General features: G+C 32.3%; 1 long non-coding RNA gene across 8 annotated transcripts; it reads left to right on the top strand.

Moving 5' to 3' along the window:
- Positions 1 to 1,089: 1,089 nt before the first annotated feature.
- LOC114174941 (uncharacterized) lies at positions 1,090 to 7,893 on the top strand. Of its 8 annotated transcripts, none has more exons than XR_014994082.1 (8): positions 1,090 to 1,604; positions 2,324 to 2,465; positions 2,584 to 2,861; positions 3,246 to 4,309; positions 4,933 to 5,068; positions 6,717 to 6,794; positions 7,321 to 7,356; positions 7,646 to 7,893. It is a non-coding gene; the product is annotated as an uncharacterized LOC114174941 (long non-coding RNA). The 8 variants fall into 8 exon arrangements; XR_014994079.1 differs by adding an exon at positions 4,439 to 4,536 and having other exon boundaries at positions 2,584 to 4,309; XR_014994080.1 differs by having other exon boundaries at positions 2,584 to 4,309; positions 7,324 to 7,356.
- The last annotated feature ends 4,267 nt before the right edge of the window (positions 7,894 to 12,160 follow it).

The raw sequence follows: 12,160 nt of genomic DNA, 5'->3' as shown, positions 1-12,160 counted from the left end.
TAAAATAGTGTAGGTTTTCAAAACCCCCGTTAAATTACAAAAGTTTAACTTTAAACCTCTAAAAAATAGTTTAGGTTTTTTTAAAACCTCCCTTAAATTACAAAGGTTTAGTGTTAAACCTCTATAAAATAGTGTAGGTTTTCAAAACCTCCGTTAAATTACAAAGGTTTAACTTTAAACCTCTAAAAAATAGTTTAGGTTTTTAAAACCTCTCTTAAATTACAAAGGTTTAGTGTTAAACCTCTAAAAAGTAGTATAGGTTTTTAAAATCTTTGCTAAATTACAAAGATTTAGTTTTAAAACTCTAGAAAATAGTCTAGGTTTCTTTCAAACTCCATGTTCACACTCCATAAAATGTATACAATTATTACTTATACTATTTTTTGCCAATTTATTTCTACGAAAATATATGTAATGTTCTTTAAAAGTTATTTATTAAAAAAATACATTTAGATTATTTTCTTAAAAAAAAAGCCTTCCACAATTAATTCACTTGAATTTTGTTATATAAAATTATTTTTTTATTTACGGTTATTTTGTAACGGTGAAAAAACACCGCTAAAAACATTTTTGTTTTCTGTTAATTTTTTTAATCGTTAAATTTTTTTTATATTATTTTAAATTTAATTGTTTTGGTTGTAACTTTTGTAAAGGTTTTCTCTTCTGTACACTACTAAAAATTTATGATTTATTTGCAAGATTTGTTGTGAAAAAAATTCATAAAATTTTCTTGCAAAATTTTCCAAGAATTTACTTATTATATGATTTTTTCTTACCAATTTTGATTTCTAACAAATTTCACAATTTTTTTTATATTTATTACGAATTTTGTTACAAATTTATATCAGGAAATAACATATTAAATAATTTTAAAATTTCGCAGGAAAATATTATAAAAATTTCAAATTTCTTACAAATTTCACTAAATTCATTTATGTCGAATTTTGATATAAAAGTTATTGAAAAATTTATTTATTTTATAAATTTTTTCATACAAAATTTAAATTCGCAGCAATTTTGTATCTTTTCGTAGAAACATTTTTTATAAATTTATATTTACAGGAAGTTAGCATTTGAAATTTGACAGGATAATTTAACCAAATTTTTTCCATCTCCTCCAGTGGCTACAAGTACAATGATCAACTTTGAGTCCTATGTCTTTAGGACTGTTGGGAGATCAACTTTGAGGATCCGAAGCTCGGTGACCTCCTCGCCACATGATTCGTGTACTCGGCCAGCGTAGTGGAGTCGATCCTCGACTCGTCGCGCGAGGACAGTTACGAAAAACATGCCTTCGTCGAGCTAGGGTTTGATTGGAACCTTCGACTTCAAAGTCGCGTTCACCGATCACGAGAAGTATGTCTACCATGAGCATGTGAAGGAATTTGGTGACTCTGCCATCGCTGAAGAATATGAAATCGACATTCATCTTGCCGCCAACGCTTTCATCAAACGGCAATGACGACGTCGATTGTTTTTCCGCCGCCTTTACCTTCTTCATCGACAACGAAATCAGTCTTGGCAACGCGTGGAGCAAATTCTACTTGACGACAAGCATCCCAAACCCAACAACGGTGCTCCTACCTTCAGCTTCGATTCTTATGGTAATTAATTGTTCCTCTCTGCTCCTAACTTGAAATTTGTCATTGATACAAGTTGAAATTTGTTAGTAATTGAGTGATTGAATGTGGTGATATGCTGAAGTAGCACTTGGAGCAGCTCAAGGATGAACTTATCTTCATGAAGAATTATAAATTCATGTTAGAGTTTAAGAAATATGATTATAGATTATTCTTGCTATGATCATTCATTGCTCAAGGGTGAACTTATCTTCATGAAGAATTACAAATTCATTTATAAATAGTTAAACGTACTTTTTACTTGTCAATTTTTTCTGTTAAAATCGTTTATAACTGTTATTGGTTAGACAACTACAACTATCTCTAGATTGATATTTTGCAGTATATATAGACATTGTAACAAAAGTTCCTCATTTGTGAAAATTTTTCCTTTGATACAAAGTAATAGTTAGCATTTAGTTAGTATTATCTGGTTGGACTTTGAATTTGGTAGATTTCTATTTCCTTACTATACATTTTTTTTTCTGGTGGTTATGGTTGTACTTATGTTTAGTTTTATAATTTATCAAATTATAGCACCTAGGAAATGCAGAAGACAAGATATAATACTCTGTCTCTAAACCCATACTTGAAAAATATTAAAGTGTATTGTATCTAACAAATGTTTGATGAAGTTGTTCTATTACTACTCAACTGTTTCTGTTTTTGATGATATGTTAAACTTTGAGTCTTTCTACGAGAAGGTAGTTGAACAATTTTGACAAGCTTTGGAGATTTCACCATAGTGTGTGCCTGCACAATATGGACTTGCTTTGGGGCTGCTTGGTTTAGCAAAAAGACTGCATCAATCTAGGAGCATATAGATGGGGGGCTTCACTGTTACAGGTTTTTCTCTTCAATATTTTGTCTTTAATAATTATTATGTTGTTTTTTATTAAGTTTTCAATGCTTTTGTTGCTTTTATAAATTCTTTTAGAGGGCTTTTGATGCAAATATGTTACAGGCTTCTCAAGAGGTTCAAGATTTAGATGTAGACAACCTTTTGTTTATTTCTCAAATTCTGTGTGGTGGAGACTAAGAGTGTAGTTATCAAACATTGTTATTGCTTATGCATTAATGGCACATTAAATAGTAATCAGAGGAAGAGAAAAAGCATAAGAAAATGGAATAAAGCAAAGGAAGAGTTTGTGTAACAAGAGGAACAAGCTTTATTGGTTCATGGATTATCAAGAACCTCCTTCAAGATGGTTACTTTGTTAACACCACTGAGAAACAACTCAGGTAGTAAAAGCAACCCCATCTGTGTTACATAAACATTTTCAGAATGAAAAAAAAAACTTTTGAATCCACTTTTTAATATTGGTTGAAATTCCATTGAAAAAAAAATTCTAATGGATGATTATATGTTACTTCTTACTTGTTATGATCCACCATAATGATACTTAAAATTCTATTGGAGCGCATTACACTGTGTGCTTAGTGCTGAGATTTTTTCTTGTCATAGTGCAGTAAATTACTTCACTTTTTAGTTAGTGAATAGTAGACCACCTCCGTCAATTGTGACCTTGGTAGCTTTGGTGAATTGAAATGATGCTCAGGGAAATCTGAGGTTTCATTGAATAGGAGCACAGTAAAATATATGTGTGGAAATGGTCCTGTTTGCAGGGACTCAATCCTTTGATGTTCATGTTTGTTGTACTTGGGAATACCACTTATGTAACCATGTATTAACATTGGTAATACTCCTGCTAAGCTATTTGTTGTGGATGAGTTACTTCTTGTGATAGTATACATGATGGATATTAAATTGGCAGAAAATTTGCTCTCTACAGTATATCAATGACCTTTTTGTTACTAGCAAGAAGATTACTAAGTATTTAAATTTGACAATGTGATTAGTCTAAACCTTCTCTGTTATGCTTCCTCTGTCTGCCACAAAAAGCAAGCAAATTAATAGCAAAAAGATCATCACAAATGGACAACTCTTCCTTATAAAGCAACTTTTAATTTTAAGTGAGCAGGTAATTTTGTCAGTCTTCTTAGTGAAGTTTTATAGGCTTCATTAGATAGGAATGATGACCATAAAAGATGTCCTAAACATAGTATGCTGCTTCACTTTGTTTTAGTCATTCACAATCCTAAGAGAAAAAGTTCCTTTAAATCTAGTTTTTAATATTTTTCTTGTGCACAGAACAATTGGTTGAATCTGTTTTGAGCAAGGTTTTAGAGGAGTTTGACAAAGCAAAGTAACAAGGAGATTCTTGGACTCAAATCCAATGGTGTTTTAGTTGAGGGTCTTCATTTCAAACCTGTTTTTGCTTCTTCTTTTGTTTTTATTTTGAGATTCTGCGAATTGATATAGTAATTTTCTTATTAGTTCCAAGGGATTGTGACACGTACTGACATTTAATTAAGTGTTTTTTACTGTGTTATGTTAGTTTCTGTGAGTTATTAATGTTTATGTTATGTTAGGCCTATTTTTGACTTTTAAGTTTTATTATTTTGTGTGCATTTAATATTTTGTTTTGCCACCTGGGACAAATTTAAAATATCTTGCAGCATCACCCACCTAACAAGCATTGCAGAATGATAATGGGTTTACAGTGCAGAAATTTATGATGTGCCAAAGAGATAAAGCACTGATATGACCTTCCCACGTGTGGAGTCAAAGAGCATTTTCTTTTTTCTTTATTTGTGGTGGCTGACGACTACGGACACTAGATCACTTAGTAAAGTTGATAACATCTAATGAAAAAATAATTGTTGAAATTTATGAAAATTAGTTCTTTAGAATATTTTTTCACATTTTTAATTACTGCCTTTGTCATTTGATCGCTTATCATTGATGAATATAACAGGGAAGAATAAGGAACTCTATAAATATAATATATATATATATATATATATATGTACAGCATATTATTCTTTGGTCCTGAAGCTGAAGTTGTCTTGATAGGTACAGAGCATAAACCTGTGCATTTTTCCACAGTTCTCTTATTATTAATAGTTCTGTTGGGGGATTCCTATTTTCTTTGTTGGTGTGTTTCTAACTCCCAATATTTCAAGCATCATACATATATATATATATATATATATATATATATATATATATATATATATATATATATATATATAGTTTCTTCCTGGTTTGTTGAAGTTGAGGATTTTCAATTCTTATCTGTATTTTATACCCTTGAAGAGAAGGTAAATACTACATATTATTTTTTGTAAAATGGGATAGAATAAAAAAATGTGGTAAAATAGATTGCTTAATGAACTCTTGTGATTTGCTAATGTTTGGATATGTAACTTGTGTATTGAAAATGATTGTTTCTATTATCCACTGTTGTAGATACTCTCCACTCCATAATGTCAGGAGACCATGGGAACAACATACTGATCAGTCTATTCAGTATCCATCAACCATGCTGTTGACAACTGATCATGATGATCGTGTTGTGCCATTGCACACATTGAAGTTATTAGCGGTTGGTCTGTTTCTTATGAATTCACATTCAGATTGTAGACACAAGTTAACTTCTATTTATTAAATTGTGTTGCAAAGTATAAAATAAGTGGTTAGAAGATTGGTCTAGTTAATGTTTTCTCCAAACATTCAAGGAGAAGAAAATATAAAATAGATATCTACCTTTACTAAAATTAGTTTATGCATTAATTATAAATTATTTTTTAGAGAAATTGAGGAGATTGCTAATGTGAGTTGATTTTAGTTCATGAGAAAACTTTTTCTTTCTTATGTTTATGGAGAAATTTGTTTAAACAAACTCAATTAATTGTCAAATTTTTTATGCATATATGTTTCACTCTCATTTAACTACTGAATGGGCAAGAAACTCACCTTGATAGTCCTGCAACTTTCTTTTTTTTTACCCTTTTTAACTCTAAGAGGATAACAGGTAAAATTAACCTACAAGTTGACATGCAGGGAAATAACCGCAATATTGAAATTGGTGTTAAACCTCCCAAGGTGAAGTAAAAATAATTCGTGCACCTTAGCCTTAGTCCTCCTCTCATCAAGAATTAGCCAAGAAAGGAAAAAAATAAAACTTTTAGTGTTAGAAGCTTTCAAGTTAAAGATTTAAAAAAATGACTATTATTTTTGTGATCTATTATATCTTTATTATTACCATTCTTATGGTATGCTTCTTATATTTAGGTATTTGAAGATAGATACTGTAGTTTTTGTGATCCTGATATACCTATACCCAAGTAATTGGTCTGTTTTGGTCTAAAATTTGTAGTGGTGATCCTTTTTGGTATGCTTCTCAATTAACCTTTTTGGTTTCTCTTCCCCTTTTCATAGTGCAGACAAAACCATGTTGCAATTTACAGTGTTAACCAGTTTTATGTCATCTTTGTCTCAATCACAACTATACATACCTACATCTTGTCATACAATACATTTTCTTCATACCTTATCATTTCTTTTGTGACTACACATCTATCTTGGAGTTCAATAAAATTGTCTTTAGACTGAGTGAGTACTTTGCTATTCTAAATAACCTTTGTAAACAAACTAAGAATATTCAATCAAACTGATCGATCAACATTGTATTACTACAAGAGCAAAGAAAGAAATGAAAGGGGAAACCAATTCCTGCCAAACTGACTTAATTGTAACAGTTGCAGTTATCTAGTAATCAAATAGAAAGTATCCATTATAGGATTTCTATTATTAGGATCCACATTTCTAGAGTTGGTGCAATGACCTGCAATGAAATATTGGTAACTAGAAAACCAATTATGGTTGTTAAATGGACTCTTGACAAGGTTATCCATTTCATCATTCAGAGAGAAGCAAAAGCCAATGCGCAATACAATAAATTCTATATGCACAAGTTTATACGGATGTGAAGGTAATTTTAATAGAGCAGGAAAGACAAAAACTTGAGTTATAAGTGGTCCTACTATCTAAGAGTGTCCTAACTTGTGTTTGCATCACCCCACTTGGCCATTAAAATGCAAGACTTGATAACCTTCTGATCTTACATTAAAGCATTTGATAATTAATTTTGTTTATAGGTTACTGATAGAGGGTTACTAGTGATTAAAGGGTTCACTCAAAACATGTTACTGCAGTTAGCCACACAATTGATGAATACACTCTTGTTTCAGCAATTTGACCAAAAGGGGCATTATTCACCATGTTGGTTCCTGCCACAGGATCAATCTACTGGTCTGAAAGATATCCTGGTACATATTTTTTACTTCTCATTCCTCATAACACTTGGCATTAAAATTTAAGTTTCCATACAAGCAAAAAATTAACTATTTTTCTGTGCGGTTGAATCATTCGGGTCATGTTTCTACCTTAGTTTCTGAGAGTGATCTAAGTCATTTTGTTATGAATGAGGAGATTGTTCTTGCTTTCCTTGCTGCCTCAATTAAGAGGGCTCTCTCTTATATAATCATTTTTTTTCTTTGATAGTATTGAATAATGAAATTATATCCAACGTAAAACTCATCAATATGGTGAACATGGATCAATCATGAAAAATTTGTTAATGCTGTTGATGAGATTGAATAAGGGTACTAAATAACTTTTTCCACTTCATTAAGGTTGCTCTTATAAAATCAACAAATGAGAAATTGAACACTTTTTGCAGAATGTTGATCATAGCTAAAATTTCCATGAAGTATTTACCTCAGGGAATTTTATTTTTTATATGAAATAGCTTGTTTGAATGAACTACTAATGGATTGATCCTAATGTTCACAGCAGAGATTGGCACCCCATTACAATGCCGAACTATAGGTACATATCTTCCTTATTTGTTCTTCACCTACCTTCAGATAAATAACTTTATTATTTAGATTGAACAAAATACAAAAAAATGTCTTTCACATTTTTTATGATTTTTTAAACCGCTAAAAATTTTATTTGTGACGATTTTTAACCGCTAAAATTTGTAATTTTAATCGTCACAAATGTCCATTTTTTTGTAGTGTATGTTCAATCCTGCACCGGTAATGTTTAAGACTGTATAACTTCTTTTATTTTTTAGAGTTTACATTTGTAATTATGATTCACATTTATATTGTAGGTTTCTGATCAAGGAAGTGTGCCAACTAATACAACAAGTTCTGGACATGAGAAAAATCATATGTGATAGTTGACGAATATAATATAATGTGGAAGTTAATTGAATCATTTTATGTTTTGAGAACCATTGCAGTACTTCATGATAGGTTTTGCTGACTAATATGGTACTTGAATTTGAATTTGAATTCGTATATTTGTTATACTTTGATATACATTTAGTTATCCATAAATAATTTGTCAATTTGATGAGTTTATATCTATTTATGTATAATTTCATTAAATATAGATTAAAAAAATAGAATAAATGTAAATAATTGTGATTGAAAAAATATATGTGAATACATAAATATAAATGAGTAAAAAAATATAATAATAATTTAAAAATATGTGGTACTTTACGGAGGTTTTGAAACCTATAGTATTTTACGGAGGTTTTGAAGCCCAGGGTATTTTAGGGGGTTTTGAAACCCATGGTATTTTATGGGGGTTCTGAAACCTATGTTATTTTATGGAGGTTCAAAAACCGATAGTATTTTATGGAGGTTTCAAAATCCATGATATTTTACGGAGGTTTCAAAATTCATGGTAATTAACCGGGGGTTTTAAACCCACAAAACTTAACTGAGGTTTTAAAACCTATGTTAAATACAAGAGGATAAAAAACCTCCGTTATTGATTGGTGCTTCCCGGGGTTCGTAAAAACCCTGGCTAACACATTCTCCAGGGATGGTTTAGCGGGGGAAATCGAAACCCCGGGTAAAGAACTTAGTAGAGGTTTTAACCATGGGTAATGTAAAAATAAACCTCTGTTAAAAATATTTTTCCTTGTAGTGTATGTCTCCAAAAAGTGGCCAAAGTGTGCTAAAAACAAAGGAGACCAAAGGTACATAGGTACACTTGTTTTATGCCTTTTACTTTGTGCTTTATGCCTTTGCTTTACTCTCTCCTCCACATCATTTATGCTCCCCAATCACCATGCGCCACCTAGCATTGCTTTCTTACTCCTAATTAACCTACAAAGCAAATAAACATAGATTAGCATGTTGGCTTAAGTAAAGTCAACTATAGTCAACAAGTCAAACCTAGTGAAAGGTCAACAAGCCAACTAAAGTTGATTCAACTAAGTCAACTTAGGGAATCAAAAATAACAAACACAAATTAAAGGGATGAAGGATTAGTGAACTTCCTTTCTAAACATGCTTAGTCTTTTTAAGCATGTGCCTCCATCCTTGGTTGGGGTCAATCCTTCATCACAGTCCAACACAAATAATGGAGGTGCAGAGATTAGAACGGGGGTGCACAAGTAAATAACATGGTCAGACCCAATTTCTACTCAAGCTAAAGCTAATTAAAATTAAAGCTCTTCTTTACCCATGGTAGCCGTCTCTTCTCGTTTTCCAGCAGCCACCATGACTCCGACGGTTGAGACATGCGCTCACCTTTTGGCCACCACCAACGACACAGCCCCCGTCGGAGGCCCCACCAGCGACGTCGTCACCGTTCGCCCCTCCTTGCGCGAAATAAATTAATTATTTAAAGACATCTAATAAATTATCACCAAATAATATTTGTATTAATTTTCTAAATAAACCATTTTCAATCATGTAGTCCAAATTTGCTGGGAAATCCAAAAAGATGAATATTTGCACTTAAACCCCTCTTCTTTGACCAGATTTGACTTCTTGACCAGATTTGACCAACTTTTGACTAGTTGACTATTTGACTGCCCATTGACAGGATGACACGTGGTAGCCTTCTCCTTCTCTCATATCAGAATTAGGGTTTCTGGTTGTGTGGAGATGAAGATGATGACGTGGCAACATGTTATTGGCTCAAATTCTTTAGTGGAGATTAACCCCACGTGGCATGTGCTGGTTGGCCAATTTTAAGAGTTGAGGATTGCCACATGGCAGCATCTGGTTGAGTGGAGTTTAAGTGGTAGGAGGGATGCAACTTAGTAGAAACTGCGGTGCAGAATAGGATTTTGGTGAGACCCATGTAGAAAGAGGGCAGTGTATGAGTAAAAACTGTGGTGCAAAAGTGTTTTTTCAAAACTTGCTAATTTGAGCTTTATTTAAAGGTGTTTTATAATTTCAATCAATTTATTTTCCCACCTTTAAATAAACTTAATCTTAACTTCAGCTGCATCAACAAATGTTAAAATATCCAAAAATAATTTAGGCAGCTAAAAATCACTTTTTAAGACATTTTTATCACACAAGCTCAAACAGCCTAATTATAAGAATTATTAATTAAATCACTCTTTAAGCACATAAATTAAATTAAATACCCAGAATTAAACACTGAATGAGGGCAAAAATACGCACTCGTCACACACCAACTTCCATGTTTGAAAATAAATTTTGTCCATTCTGCTTTATTATGGATTTGGTCCCCTGATGAGAAGCAAATTCGTCAAACACAATGCATGGGCTTATTTATTGTTACATATCAAGGTGGGTTAGTGTTGGCAAGAAAAGTGCTCCACGGATTGCAACCATTGGAAAGTAACAAAGATGAATATATTTAAGTTGTATTTGATCCTAGAGGAAGAGAATTAGTTTCAAGTTGTGGAAAAATAATGTCCTTCAAAAGATCATAATAAACTTATATTAAAACTACTGTCTTAAGATTCAGGACGAATTCTCGAAGAAGGAGGGTATGATGTGAATGCATATGTGCCAGATGGAGGATAACTAATTCGCCATATTGATGCAGTTTCCTTTATCTAAATAACGGCCCAATGCTTTTAAAATTGGCTGACCAAGTTGTGTATTGGCTTAACCAATTAATGGGCTTTAGTTTTGCTTTATTTTCAAGTTGTAATAAAGGTCCATATGCCAACTTAAAAACCAACCTTTGGAAGATCAAGAGGACCTTTGCCGAAAGTTTGTGGATGACTTTTGGTAGCCTTAAATTTAGTTACAATCAACCATTAAGTAACGGATAATTATTAGCTTGAGTGGATCATAAATAGCTTTAAGTAGGTTGTAATTGAAATTTATGTGTCTTTTGTAATTCTAATGGTTAAAGCTCCTATATAAGCTGAACCATTTTCAACAGTGAAGGCAAGCTGAGTTTTATTCGGAAAATATAAGAGTTTTATCTCTTCTATCTTAGTGAGTGTGATTCTCCTAAGTTCTTGAGTGATTCAAGAACCCCTGAGTTTTATCGAAGGTCCTTTATCCCTTTGTGTGTTTAAACTCTTAGGCCTATCTTCCATTCTTTGAAGTGTGATATCTATCAATTTCCGCTCCATCTTCTTATATGTTTCCATTTTCTTGTTTTAAATAATTTCTCAACTTTCTTGCTTATTACCATTCCAACCTTGATAGATTAGTAAAACGAATCCAACCCTCTGGATTCACATCATTTGGTATTCATAGCTTGGCTATCTAGATTTGGAATGGGAATGGAACTTTATTATACAAGATGTTTAATCGAAGGCCACCCATGTTTAGTTGGATTCGATTACGGAAGCGACAACAATGTTGTGAGCCAAAGATTGGTGGACAAACTCCAGTTACCAACAAACTTTCATCCGAATCAAGCATGGAACAAATTCAGTACATGGCAATGTGTGAAAGAAGTATTATGTGATATTGCTCCCATGGACTCTTGTCATCTTCTTTTGGGATGGGAGTGGCTTCGTTTTAAAACACTCAATCTTGATGAACGTTCCCTTTATTCGAGGCACGAGGGACATAAAATGAAGTTGAAAGTTATGACACCAAGACAAGTCAGTAAGGGTCAACATAGGCTGAAGGAGAAAATAGAAAGAGAAAGAATAGGAAACGAAGCAATAAAAACTACAAAAGGAAGGGAAAATGAAGAAAAAGAAATGGAAGAAGAGAAAAATATAATGGAAAGTTTATTTGTCAGTGTGTCTTCTTCTACAGTTTGTGATGTCATTTTACAAGAACAAAAGGATAAGCATGTGAATGAAACACACCAACTTCCATGTTTGAATATAAAGCTTGTCCATACTGCTTTATTATGCATTTGGTCCGCTGATGAGAAGGAAATTCGTCAAACACAATGAATAGAATTATTTATTTTTACATATCAAGGTGGGTTAGTGTTGGCAAGAAAAGTGCTCCACGAATTTCAACCATTGTAAAGTAACAAATATGAATATATTCAAGTCGTATTTGATTTTGGAGGAAGAGAATTAGTTTCAAGTTGTGGAAAAATAATATCCTTCATAAGATCATAATAAACTTATATTAAAACTAGTGTCTTAAGATTCGGGACGAATTCTCAAACAATGAGGGTATGATGTGAATGCATATGCGCCAAATGGAGGATGACTAATGCGCCATGTTGATGTAGTTTCTTTTATCTAAATAACGGCCCAATGCTTTGTAAAATTGGCTAACCAAATTGTGTATTGGCTTAACCAATTAATGGGCTTTAGTTTTGCTTTATTTTCAAGTTGTAATAAGGGTCCATATGCCAACTTAAAAACCAACCTTTGGAAGATCAACAGGACCTTTGCTGAAAGTTTGTGGGTGAC

The sequence above is a fragment of the Vigna unguiculata genome, chromosome 3 (genome assembly GCF_037176805.1).
Source record: "Vigna unguiculata cultivar grain cowpea cultivar isolate G323 ecotype 2 chromosome 3, ASM3717680v1, whole genome shotgun sequence".
NCBI classification, from domain to species: domain Eukaryota; kingdom Viridiplantae; phylum Streptophyta; class Magnoliopsida; order Fabales; family Fabaceae; genus Vigna; species Vigna unguiculata.
This window is presented reverse-complemented; position numbering and strand designations above follow the sequence as displayed.